A 13,049-nucleotide genomic window follows, 5' to 3' on the forward strand; every position below is an offset into this window, starting at 1 on the left:
GGTTTTCTGCACGTTAACACTAGAAGCTTATTACCTGAAATGGATCAATTGAAAGTGTGGGTTCACAGCTCCAATCCAGATGTGTTGGTCATTACTGAGACGTGGTTAAGGAAGAGTGTTTTGAACACTGATGTTAACCTTTCTGGTTATAAACTTTTCCGGTAAGACAGATCTTCCAAAGGTGGTGGAGTGTCAATCTTTAGCAAGGATCACCTTCAGTGCTCGATTGTCTCCACCAAGTCTGTCCCCAAACAATTTGATTAGCTGGTTTTAAGCATTAAACTTTCAAATAGCTATTTTTTGAGTGTTGCTGGGTGCTATTGTCCTCCATCAGCACCGGCCTGTACCCTACCTGCCCTAAGCTCTCTCCTGGCCCCTTACACTAAGTCTGAATTTGTCCTGCTAGGTGACCTAAACTGGGACATGCTTAAACCACCTGACCAAGTCCTAAAGCAATGGGACTCCCTAAATCTTTCTCAGATTATTACCAATCCCACAAGGTATGACACGAAACACAAAGAAAAGCCTACTCTCCTCGATGTTATCTTCACAAATAATCCTGATAGGTATCAGTCTGGTGTTTTCTGTAATGACCTTAGTGATCACTGTTTACAGCCTGTGTTCGTAATGGCTGCTCAGTGAAACAACCTGTCCTGATTTGTCATAGACGCTTGCTAAAAGACTTTAATGAACAAGCCTTCCTTCATGACCTGGCCTCAGTAAATTGGTATAGAATCAGCTTGATCCCCTTCTGTCGAAGACGCTTGGACCTTCTTTTTTAAATATTTTCAGTGATACTGCTGACAAACACGCCCCCATAAAGAAAATGTGAATTAAATACAGGTTCAGCCCCTGGTTCAACCGTGATCTGGCAGAGTTACTCCACCTCAACAATTCCATGTGGTGAAAGGCTCGGCACACGCATACTCAGGCTGACTGGCTCTCGTTCAGGCAAATGAGAAATAAGTGCACTCAGGCTATCCGGAAGGCCAAAGTTAGTTACTTTAAGGAGCAGTTCTCTCTATGTGGCTCTAAGCCCAAGTTCTGGAAAACAACCTGGAGAATAAACCCTCCTCCTCACAGCTGCCCATGTCCCTTAATGTTGAGGATGTGGTTGTTACTGACAAGACGTTCTGGAAAACAGTTAAAGACCTGGAGAATAAACCCTCCTCCTCACAGCTGCCCATGTCCCTTAATGTTGAGGATGTGGTTGTTACTGACAAGACGTTCTGGAAAACAGTTAAAGACCTGGAGAATAAACCCTCCTCCTCACAGCTACCCATGTCCCTTAATGTTGATGATGTGGTTGTTACTGACAAGACGTTCTGGAAAACAGTTAAAGACCTGGAGAATAAACCCTCCTCCTCACAGCTACCCATGTCCCTTAATGTTGAGGATGTGGTTGTTCCTGACAAGTAGTACAAGGCTGAGCTCTTTAAATCACTACTTCATTAAGTCAGGATTCCTATTTTACTCAGCCATGCTTCATTGCCCTTCCAACATTTCCTCATCTCCCACCCCTTCTAATCCGACTAGCCCCGATGCTTCTTCCTGCCCCGCTACAAAGTTTCTCCCTGCAGGCGGTCACTGAGTCCGAGGTGTTAAAGGAGCTCCTTAAACTTGACCCCCAAAAAACAATCTGGTTCAGATGGTTTAGACCCTTTCTTCTTTAAGGTTGCTGCCCCCCATCATCGCCAAGCATATCTCTGACCTTTTAACCTCTCTCCTCTCTGGGGAGGTTCCCATCGCTTGGAAGGCAGCCACTGTTCGTCCTTTATTTAAAGGGGGAGATCAAGCTGTTCCTAACTGTTATAGGACAATTTCTATTTTTCCCTGTTTATCAAAAGTGTTGGAAAAACTTGTCAATAATCAACTGACTGGCTTTCTTGATGTCTATAGTATTCTCTCTGGAATGCAATCTGGTTTCTGTTCAGGTTATGGATGTGTCACTGCAACCTTAAAGGTCCTAAATGACATCACCATGGCCCTCGATTCTAAGCAATGTTGTGCTGCTATTTTTATTGACTTGGCCAAAGATTTTGATACGGTAGACCATTCCATTCTTGTGGGCCGGCTAAGGAGTATTGGTGTCTCTGAGGGGTCTTTGGCCTAGTTTGCTAACTACCTCTCTCAAAGAGTGTAGTGTGTAAAATCAGAACATCTGCTGTCTCAGCCACTGCCTGTCACCAAGGGAGTACCCCAAGGCTCCACTGCCTGTCACCAAGGGAGTACCCCAAGGCTCCACTGCCTGTCACCAAGGGAGTAACCCAAGGCTCCACTGCCTGTCACCAAGGGAGTACCCCAAGGCTCCACTGCCTGTCACCAAGGGAGTACCCCAAGGCTCCACTGCCTGTCACCAAGGGAGTACCCCAAGGCTCCACTGCCTGTCACCAAGAGAGTACCCCAAGGCTCCACTGCCTGTCACCAAGAGAGTGCCCCAAGGCTCCCCTGCCTGTCACCAAGGGAGTACCCCAAGGCTCCACTGCCTGTCACCAAGGGAGTACCCCAAGGCTCCCCTGCCTGTCACCAAGGGAGTACCCCAAGGCTCCCCTGCCTGTCACCAAGGGAGTACCCCAAGGCTCCCCTGCCTGTCACCAAGGGAGTACCCCAAGGCTCCACTGCCTGTCACCAAGGGAGTACCCCAAGGCTCCACTGCCTGTCACCAAGGGAGTACCCCAAGGCTCCCCTGCCTGTCACGAAGGGAGTGCCCCAAGGCTCCACTGCCTGTCACCAAGGGAGTACCCCAAGGCTCCCCTGCCTGTCACGAAGGGAGTGCCCCAAGGCTCCACTGCCTGTCACCAAGGGAGTACTCCAAGGCTCCACTGCCCTTTGTTCTGAACAAAACAAAGGGCATGTGGTTTGGTAAGAAGAATGCCCTTTCTCCCCACCGGTGTGGTAACTACCTTTGAGGGAATTTGTTCTTAACTGACTTGCCTAGTTAAATAAAGGTTAAATAAAAATAAAAGCTGGGAGACTGAACCAGCCTCTCACATAACAGCCTGATTATACCCACCCACCCACATACACACCAAAGCAGTACACAGATGCACTGTGTCTGTCACCTGCTTTGTTGTTTGTCTGGTCAGTCTGATTAAGAATGTAAGTAGGTTGTCTGTGTGTGTTTATAATGTGGAGGGATGTTTATAATGTGGAGGGATGTTTATAATGTGGAGGGATGTTTATAATGTGGAGGGATATTTATAATGTGGAGGGATGTTTATAATGTGGAGGGATGTTTATAATGTGGAGGGATGTTTATAATGTGGAGGGATGTTTATAATGTGGAGGGATGTTTATAATGTGGAGGGATGTTTATAATGTGGAGGGATGTTTATAATGTGGAGGGATGTTTATAATGTGGAGGAATGTTTATAATGTGGAGGGATGTTTATAATGTGGAGGGATGTTTATAATGTGGAGGGATGTTTATAATGTGGAGGGATGTTTATAATGTGGAGGGATGTTTATAATGTGGAGGGATGTTTATAATGTGGAGGAATGTTTATAATGTGGAGGGATGTTTATAATGTGGAGGGATGTTTATAATGTGGAGGAATGTTTATAATGTGGAGGGATGTTTATAATGTGGAGGGATGTTTATAATGTGGATGGATATTTATAATGTGGAGGGATGTTTATAATGTGGAGGGATATTTATAATGTGGAAGGATGTTTATAATGTGGAGGGATGTTTATAATGTGGAAGGATGTTTATAATGTGGAGGGATGTTTATAATGTGGAGGGATGTTTATAATGTGGAGGGATGTTTATAATGTGGAGGGATGTTTATAATGTGGAGGGATGTTTATAATGTGGAGGGATATTTATAATGTGGAAGGATGTTTATAATGTGGAGGGATGTTTATAATGTGGAGGGATGTTTATAATGTGGAGGGATTTGTATAATGTGGAGGGATGTTTATAATGTGGAGGGATGTTTATAATGTGGAGGGATGTTTATAATGTGGAGGGATATTTATAATGTGGAGGGATATTTATAATGTGGAGGGATGTTTATAATGTGGAGGGATGTTTATAATGTGGAGGGATGTTTATAATGTGGAGGGATGTTTATGATGTGGAGGGATGTTTATGATGTGGAGGGATGTTTATGATGTGGAGGGATGTTTATAATGTGGAGGGATGTTTATAATGTGGAGGGATGTTTATAATGTGGAGGGATGTTTATAATGTGGAGGGATGTTTATAATGTGGAGGGATGTTTATAATGTGGAGGGATGTTTATAATGTGGAGGGATGTTTATAATGTGGAGGGATGTTTATAATGTGGAGGGATGTTTATGATGTGGAGGGATGTTTATAATGTGGAGGGATGTTTATAATGTGGAGGGATGTTTATAATGTGGAGGGATGTTTATAATGTGGAGGGATGTTTATAATGTGGAGGGATGTTTATAATGTGGAGGGATGTTTATAATGTGGAGGGATGTTTATAATGTGGAGGGATGTTTATGATGTGGAGGGATGTTTATAATGTGGAGGGATGTTTATGATGTGGAGGGATGTTTATGATGTGGAGGAATGTTTATAATGTGGAGGAATGTTTATAATGTGGAGGATGTTTATAATGTGGAGGGATGTTTATAATGTGGAGGGATGTTTATGATGTGGAGGGATGTTTATAATGTGGAGGGATGTTTATGATGTGGAGGGATGTTTATGATGTGGAGGAATGTTTATAATGTGGAGGAATGTTTATAATGTGGAGGGATGTTTATAATGTGGATAATTGCATGTGTGTGTATGAGAGGGAGAGAGAGAGAGAGAGAGAGAGAGAGAGAGAGAGAGAGAGCGGGAGAGAGAGAGAGAGAGAGAGAGAGAGAGAGAGAGAGAGAGAGAGAGAGAGAGAGATATCTAAAAGACAAGGGAAGAAGGGCCTTCTACGCCATCAAAATGAACATAAAACATGACATCCAAAATAGGATCTGGCTAAAAATACTTTAAAATCAGGTTTAGAACCCATTGCCCTTTATGGTTGTGAGGCCTGGGGTCCACTCACCAACCAAGAATTCACAAAATAAGACAAACACCCAATTGAGACTCTGCAAAGAATATCCTTCATGTTCAACACCAAAGCCCCATAGAAATCCTGCAGGAATTCAACCCTTTGTGCCTTAATCAACATCCACATCTTCAGTGCCCAGGGAACAGTGGGTTAACTGCCTTGCTCAGGGGCAGAATGACCGATTTTTACCTTGTCAGCTCAGGGATTCGATCCAGCAACCTTCCAGTTACTGGCCCAATGCTCTAACCGCTAGGCTACCTACAGGGAGCACAGAAACCACACCTAGTATTTCACTGGAATTCCTTACCTTGTGTTTCTAACAGCTTAGCAGAAGGCCACCACAACACATTAGAGTTGGTAAGGTCATGAGAAAACAATACATTTACTAATTAATCTGTTTCTGATTCTTTGTCTCATTTGCAGCTCCATTAGTCCAGTGGTCTACTAGTTAAAACTCCATTAGTTCAGTGGTCTACTAGTTAAAGCTCCATTAGTCCAGTGGTCTACTAGTTAAAGCTCCATTAGTCCAGTGGTCTACTAGTTAAAGCTCCATTAGTCCAGTGGTCTACTAGTTAAAGCTCCATTAGTCCAGTGGTCTACTAGTTAAAGCTCCATTAGTCCAGTGGTCTACTAGTTAAAGCTCCATTAGTCCAGTGGTTTACTAGTTAAAGCTCCATTAGTCCAGTGGTTTACTAGTTAAAGCTCCATTAGTCCAGTGGTCTACTAGTTAAAGCTCCATTAGTCCAGTGGTCTACTAGTTAAAGCTCCATTAGTCCAGTGGTCTACTAGTTAAACTCCATTAGTCCAGTGGTCTACTAGTTAAACTCCATTAGTCCAGTGGTCTACTAGTTAAACTCCATTAGTCCAGTGGTCTACTAGTTAAAGCTCCATTAGTCCAGTGGTCTACTAGTTAAAGCTCCATTAGTCCAGTGGTCTACTAGTTAAAACTCCATTAGTTCAGTGGTCTACTAGTTAAAGCTCCATTAGTCCAGTGGTCTACTAGTTAAAGCTCCATTAGTCCAGTGGTCTACTAGTTAAAGCTCCATTAGTCCAGTGGTCTACTAGTTAAAGCTCCATTAGTCCAGTGGTCTACTAGTTAAAGCTCCATTAGTCCAGTGGTCTACTAGTTAAAGCTCAATTAGTCCAGTGGTCTACTAGTTAAAGCTCCATTAGTCCAGTGGTCTACTAGTTAAATCTCCATTAGTCCAGTGGTCTACTAGTTAAAACTCCATTAGTCCAGTGGTCTACTAGTTAAAGCTCCATTAGTCCAGTGGTTTACTAGTTAAAGCTCCATTAGTCCAGTGGTCTACTAGTTAAAGCTCCATTAGTCCAGTGGTCTACTAGTTAAAACTCCATTAGTCCAGTGGTCTACTAGTTAAAGCTCCATTAGTCCAGTGGTCTACTAGTTAAAGCTCCATTAGTCCAGTGGTCTACTAGTTAAAGCTCCATTAGTCCAGTGGTCTACTAGTTAAAACTCCATTAGTCCAGTGGTCTACTAGTTAAAGCTCCATAGGTCCAGTGGTTTACTAGTTAAAGCTCCATTAGTCCAGTGGTCTACTAGTTAAAGCTCCATTAGTCCAGTGGTCTACTAGTTAAAGCTCCATTAGTCCAGTGGTCTACTAGTTAAAGCTCCATTAGTCCAGTGGTTTACTAGTTAAAGCTCCATTAGTCCAGTGGTCTACTAGTTAAAGCTCCATTAGTCCAGTGGTCTACTAGTTAAAGCTCCATAGGTCCAGTGGTCTACTAGTTAAAGCTCCATTAGTCCAGTGGTCTACTAGTTAAAACTCCATTAGTCCAGTGGTTTACTAGTTAAAGCTCCATAGGTCCAGTGGTTTACTAGTTAAACTCCATTAGTCCAGTGGTTTACTAGTTAAAGCTCCATTAGTCCAGTGGTCTACTAGTTAAAACTCCATTAGTCCAGTGGTCTACTAGTTAAAGCTCCATAGGTCCAGTGGTTTACTAGTTAAAGTTCCATTAGTCCAGTGGTCTACTAGTTAAAGCTCCATAGGTCCAGTGGTTTACTAGTTAAAGCTCCATAGGTCCAGTGGTCTACTAGTTAAAACTCCATTAGTCCAGTGGTCTACTAGTTAAAACTCCATTAGTCCAGAGGTCTACTAGTTAAAGCTCCATTAGTCCAGTGGTTTACTAGTTAAAGCTCCATAGGTCCAGTGGTTTACTAGTTAAAGCTCCATAGGTCCAGTGGTTTACTAGTTAAAGCTCCATAGGTCCAGTGGTTTACTAGTTAAAGGTGAGTAGCTTGCCTTTTAATACTACAGTATATCATGCGCACTATTATGTCACTGTTTTTTATGTGACACACACAGATGTTCTGCCGTTATATTCTGAACTCTGCCCCTCTCATCTCTCCCCTGTCCTCCCCAGTCTCTCCTGTCCTCCCCAGTCTCTCCTGTCCTCCCCACTCTCCTCTCATCTCTCTCCTGTCCTCCCCAGTCTCCTCTCATCTCTCTCCTGTCCTCCCCAGTCTCTCCTGTCCTCCCCAGTCTACTCTCATCTCTCTCCTGTCCTCCCCAGTCTCTCCTGTCCTCCCCAGTCTCTCCTGTCCTCCCCACTCTCCTCTCATCTCTCTCCTGTCCTCCCCAGTCTCCTCTCATCTCTCTCCTGTCCTCCCCAGTCTCTCCTGTCCTCCCCAGTCTCCTCTCATCTCTCTCCTGTCCTCCCCAGTCTCCTCTCATCTCTCTCCTGTCCTCCCCAGTCTCCTCTCATCTCTCTCCTGTCCTCCCCAGTCTCTCCTGTCCTCCCCAGTCTCCTCTCATCTCTCTCCTGTCCTCCCCAGTCTCTACTGTCCTCCCCAGTCTCCTCTCATCTCTCTCCTGTCCTCCCCAGTCTCTCCTGTCCTCCCCAGTCTCTCCTGTCCTCCCCAGTCTCTACTGTCCTCCCCAGTCTCCTCTCATCTCTCTCCTGTCCTCCCCAGTCTCTCCTGTCCTCCCAGTCTCCTCTCATCTCTCTCCTGTCCTCCCCAGTTAAGACAGAGTCTGGTAAACAACAGTGAGACTGACTCCCACAGACGGCAACACTGGACCGCCATGGAGGCGAAGGTAACACCACACACAGTTTCAGCATCTCATTTCTCCCTTTAAAACAAAACCTACTCACAGATGTTGTTGGTGTACCAGCCATATTAAAACAGAGCTACTCACAGATGTTGTTGGTGTACCAGCCATATTAAAACAGAGCCTACTCACAGATGTTGTTGGTGTACCAGCCATATTAAAACAGAGCCTACTCACAGATGTTGTTGGTGTTCCAGCCATATTAAAACAGAGCTACTCACAGATGTTGTTGGTGTACCAGCCATATTAAAACAGAGCCTACTCACAGATGTTGTTGGTGTACCAGCCATATTAAAACAGAGCCTACTCACAGATGTTGTTGGTGTACCAGCCATATTAAAACAGAGCCTACTCACAGATGTTGTTGGTGTACCAGCCATATTAAAACAGAGCCTACTCACAGATGTTGTTGGTGTACCAGCCATATTAAAACAGAGCCTACTCACAGATGTTGTTGGTGTTCCAGCCATATTAAAACAGAGCTACTCACAGATGTTGTTGGTGTACCAGCCATATTAAAACAGAGCCTACTCACAGATGTTGTTGGTGTACCAGCCATATTAAAACAGAGCCTACTCACAGATGTTGTTGGTGTACCAGCCATATTAAAACAGAGCTACTCACAGATGTTGTTGGTGTACCAGCCATATTAAAACAGAGCTACTCACAGATGTTGTTGGTGTACCAGCCATATTAAAACAGAGCCTACTCACAGATGTTGTTGGTGTACCAGCCATATTAAAACAGAGCTACTCACAGATGTTGTTGGTGTACCAGCCATATTAAAACAGAGCTACTCACAGATGTTGTTGGTGTTCCAGCCATATTAAAACAAAACCTACTCACAGATGTTGTCGGTGTACCAGCCATATTAAAACAGAGCTACTCACAGATGTTGTTGGTGTACCAGCCATATTAAAACAGAGCTACTCACAGATGTTGTTGGTGTTCCAGCCATATTAAAACAGAGCTACTCACAGATGTTGTTGGTGTACCAGCCGTTTACAAATTCTGACATGTGTTCCCCTTCACCCCAATACACATAAACTGCTCATGTAATGTTACCATTACGCTCACTCTTGTTACAAAATATTATTTTACCGTATTTATTCCTGAAAAACTGTGCAAACATCAAAACAGTGACACGCTCCTGCAGGTTCATGCTCTACAACAGCCATAGAGTCTGACCCTACCTCACACAGGAAGAGGAACAGCCATAGAGTACGACCCTACCTCACACAGGAAGACGAACAGCCATAGAGTACGACCCTACCTCACACAGGAAGAGGAACAGCCATAGAGTACGACTCTACCTCACACAGGAAGAGGAACAGCCATAGAGTCTGACCCTACCTCACACAGGAAGAGGAACAGCCAGAGTACGACCCTACCTCACACAGGAAGAGGAACAGCCATAGAGTACGACCCTACCTCACACAGGAAGAGGAACAGCCATAGAGTACGACCCTACCTCACACAGGAAGAGGAACAGCCAGAGTACGACCCTACCTCACACAGGAAGAGGAACAGCCATAGAGTACGACCCTACCTCACACAGGAAGAGGAACAGCCATAGAGTACGACCCTACCTCACACAGGAAGAGGAACAGCCAGAGTACGACCCTACCTCACACAGGAAGAGGAACAGCCAGAGTACGACCCTACCTCACACAGGAAGAGGAACAGCCATAGAGTACGACCCTACCTCACACAGGAAGAGGAACAGCCATATAGTACGACCCTACCTCACACAGGAAGAGGAACAGCCATATAGTACGACCCTACCTCACACAGGAAGAGGAACAGCCAGAGTACGACCCTACCTCACACAGGAAGAGGAACAGCCAGAGTACGACCCTACCTCACACAGGAAGAGGAACAGCCAGAGTACGACCCTACCTCACACAGGAAGAGGAACAGCCATAGAGTACGACCCTACCTCACACAGGAAGAGGAACAGCCAGAGTACGACCCTACCTCACACAGGAAGAGGAACAGCCATAGAGTACGACTCTACCTCACACAGGAAGAGGAACAGCCATAGAGTACGACCCTACCTCACACAGGAAGAGGAACAGCCAGAGTACGACCCTACCTCACACAGGAAGAGGAACAGCCAGAGTACGACCCTACCTCACACAGGAAGAGGAACAGCCATAGAGTACGACCCTACCTCACACAGGAAGAGGAACAGCCAGAGTACGACCCTACCTCACACAGGAAGAGGAACAGCCATAGAGTACGACCCTACCTCACACAGGAAGAGGAACAGCCATAGAGTACGACCCTACCTCACACAGGAAGAGGAACAGCCATAGAGTACGACCCTACCTCACACAGGAAGAGGAACAGCCAGAGTACGACTCTACCTCACACAGGAAGAGGAACAGCCATAGAGTACGACTCTACCTCACACAGGAAGAGGAACAGCCATAGAGTACGACTCTACCTCCCACAGGAAGAGGAACAGCCATAGAGTACGACCCTACCTCCCACAGGAAGAGGAACAGCCATAGAGTACGACCCTACCTCCCACAGGAAGAGGAACAGCCATAGAGTACGACTCTACCTCACACAGGAAGAGGAACAGCCATAGAGTACGACCCTACCTCACACAGGAAGAGGAACAGCCATAGAGTACGACTCTACCTCACACAGGAAGAGGAACAGCCATAGAGTACGACCCTACCTCCCACAGGAAGAGGAACAGCCATAGAGTACGACCCTACCTCACACAGGAAGAGGAACAGCCAGAGTACGACCCTACCTCACACAGGAAGAGGAACAGCCATAGAGTCTGACCCTACCTCACACAGGAAGAGGAACAGCCATAGAGTACGACCCTACCTCACACAGGAAGTGGTGAAGGTCCTAATCCAGGCACTTGTCTTCTCCCGTCTGGACTACTGCAACTCTCTGTTAACTGAGCTCCCTGCTTGTGTCAACAAACCCCTGCAACTTATCCAGAACACTGCAGCCCTCCTGGTGTTCAACCTTTCCATGTTCTCCCATGTCACCCCACTCCTCCGCACACTCCATTGGCTTCCAATCGAAGCTCACATCCACTACCAGACCATGGTGGTCACCTACGGAGCAACAAGAGGAACTGTCTCTCCCTACCGTCAGGCTCTGCTCAAACCCTCCACCCCAACCCGAGCACTCCGCCACCTCAGGTCTGTTGGCCCTGCCAGCCCTATGGGAAGGCAGCTCCCGCTCAGTCCAAGCTGTTCTCTGTCCTGGCACCCCAATGGTGGAACCAGCTTCCCCCCTGAAGCTAGGACACCAGAGTCCTTCTTCTGAAAACATCTACAACCCTACCTCTTTAAACAGTATCTTAAATACCCACTTCGCCATCGCCCCCCCCCCCCCCCCCCCACACACACACAAAACAAACAACAACAGAACTTGTACTTTCTAGCTCAGACTACTCAGATGTTATTATTCCTCAATAAAGTAGCTATCTATACTTGTTGTTGGATTCTAGCTTGAAATATACTTATTTATGTTACCAGACTAGAACCTATTGATTACTTTACATGTATATAGAATATATATGTTGGGGTCAATGAAGGGTGGATAGGAATTTGTTTTATGGAAAGTCACTGAGTGACACGGGAAAGTGCAGAAAGTTCATATTCTGTTCAAACATGTTATTGTTGAATATCAATGTTCCTAAAGAGGGAGGCAAAGGTCAACAGTGTTGTTTCATTTCCTGATAAGGCAGGCCAGCTGCGGGAACTAGGGAGGAATTTGGCTCGAGGTCAAGTCAACAGATGAAGTGAGAAGAAACCTCTGGGAGGGCGGCCAGAGGGGCCGACCACAACGACCCTGCTACTACAGTCCTATCTCACACAGAGGGGCCCACCACAACGACCCTGCTACTACAGTCCTATCTCACACAGAGGGGCCCACTACAACGACCCTGCTACTACAGTCCTATCTCACACAGAGGGGCCCACCACAACGGCCCTGCTACTACAGTCCTATCTCACACAGAGGGGCCCACCACAACGGCCCTGCTACTACAGTCCTCTCTCACACAGAGGGGCCCACCACAACGACCCTGCTACTACAGTCCTATCTCACACAGAGGGGCCCACCACAACGACCCTGCTACTACAGTCCTATCTCACACAGAGGGGCCGACCACAACGGCCCTGCTACAACAGTCCTATCTCACACAGAGGGGCCCACCACAACGGCCCTGCTACTACAGTCCTATCTCACACAGAGGGGCCGACCACAACGGCCCTGCTACTACAGTCCTATCTCACACAGAGGGGCCGACCACAACGGCCCTGCTACAACAGTCCTATCTCACACAGAGGGGCCCACCACAACGGCCCTGCTACTACAGTCCTATCTCACACAGAGGGGCCGACCACAACGGCCCTGCTACTACAGTCCTATCTCACACAGAGGGGCCGACCACAACGGCCCTGCTACTATAGTCCTATCTCACACAGAGGGGCCCACTACAACGGCCCTGCTACTACAGTCCTCCCTCACACAGAGGGGCCCACCACAACGGCCCTGCTACTACAGTCCTATCTCACACAGAGGGGCCGACCACAACGGCCCTCCTACTACAGTCCTATCTCACACAGAGGGGCCCACCAAGGTTCTAGCATCAGGCAGGGCCATGACTACACCAGTGAGAGGAACCAATTAAGTTCTTGCCTAGCAACAGAGATGTATAGGCTGTCTAGATGTGTAAGGAGTTGACCCTTGCCTAGTAGGAGGTTATAAATATATGTGCTTGTTTACCTCGTCTTTGCAGCTGTATGACCCAATGGGTGAATAAACTTGGTTTGTGCTTTTTATAGTCATCCGTCGGAGTCTTTACTCTGTTTGTTCAGAACCTAACAGTGTGATATGTGGTTGTCCCACCTAGCGAGCTTAAAATGAATGCACTAACTGTAAGTCGCTCTAGACAAGAGCGTCTGCTGAA

The 13,049-nt window shown here is 46.4% G+C and overlaps 1 protein-coding gene across 2 annotated transcripts in view; it reads right to left on the reverse strand.

The window, feature by feature from the left end:
* The window catches only part of LOC129830723 (RNA-binding protein 25-like), a 53,377-nt gene that overhangs the window by 15,311 nt on the left and 25,017 nt on the right, over positions 1-13,049 (reverse strand). Inside the window, exon 1 of one of the 2 annotated variants that reach the window (XM_055893366.1) lies at positions 10,946-11,364. The exons of the other annotated variant lie outside the window; for it this stretch is intronic. The gene's annotated coding sequence lies outside the window, so the exon portion shown is untranslated. Of the gene's footprint in view, positions 1-10,945; positions 11,365-13,049 lie in introns of those variants that run through there. 2 annotated transcript variants of the gene reach the window in all.

The sequence above is a fragment of the Salvelinus fontinalis genome, chromosome 32 (assembly GCF_029448725.1).
Source record: "Salvelinus fontinalis isolate EN_2023a chromosome 32, ASM2944872v1, whole genome shotgun sequence".
Taxonomy (NCBI): Eukaryota; Metazoa; Chordata; class Actinopteri; order Salmoniformes; family Salmonidae; genus Salvelinus; species Salvelinus fontinalis.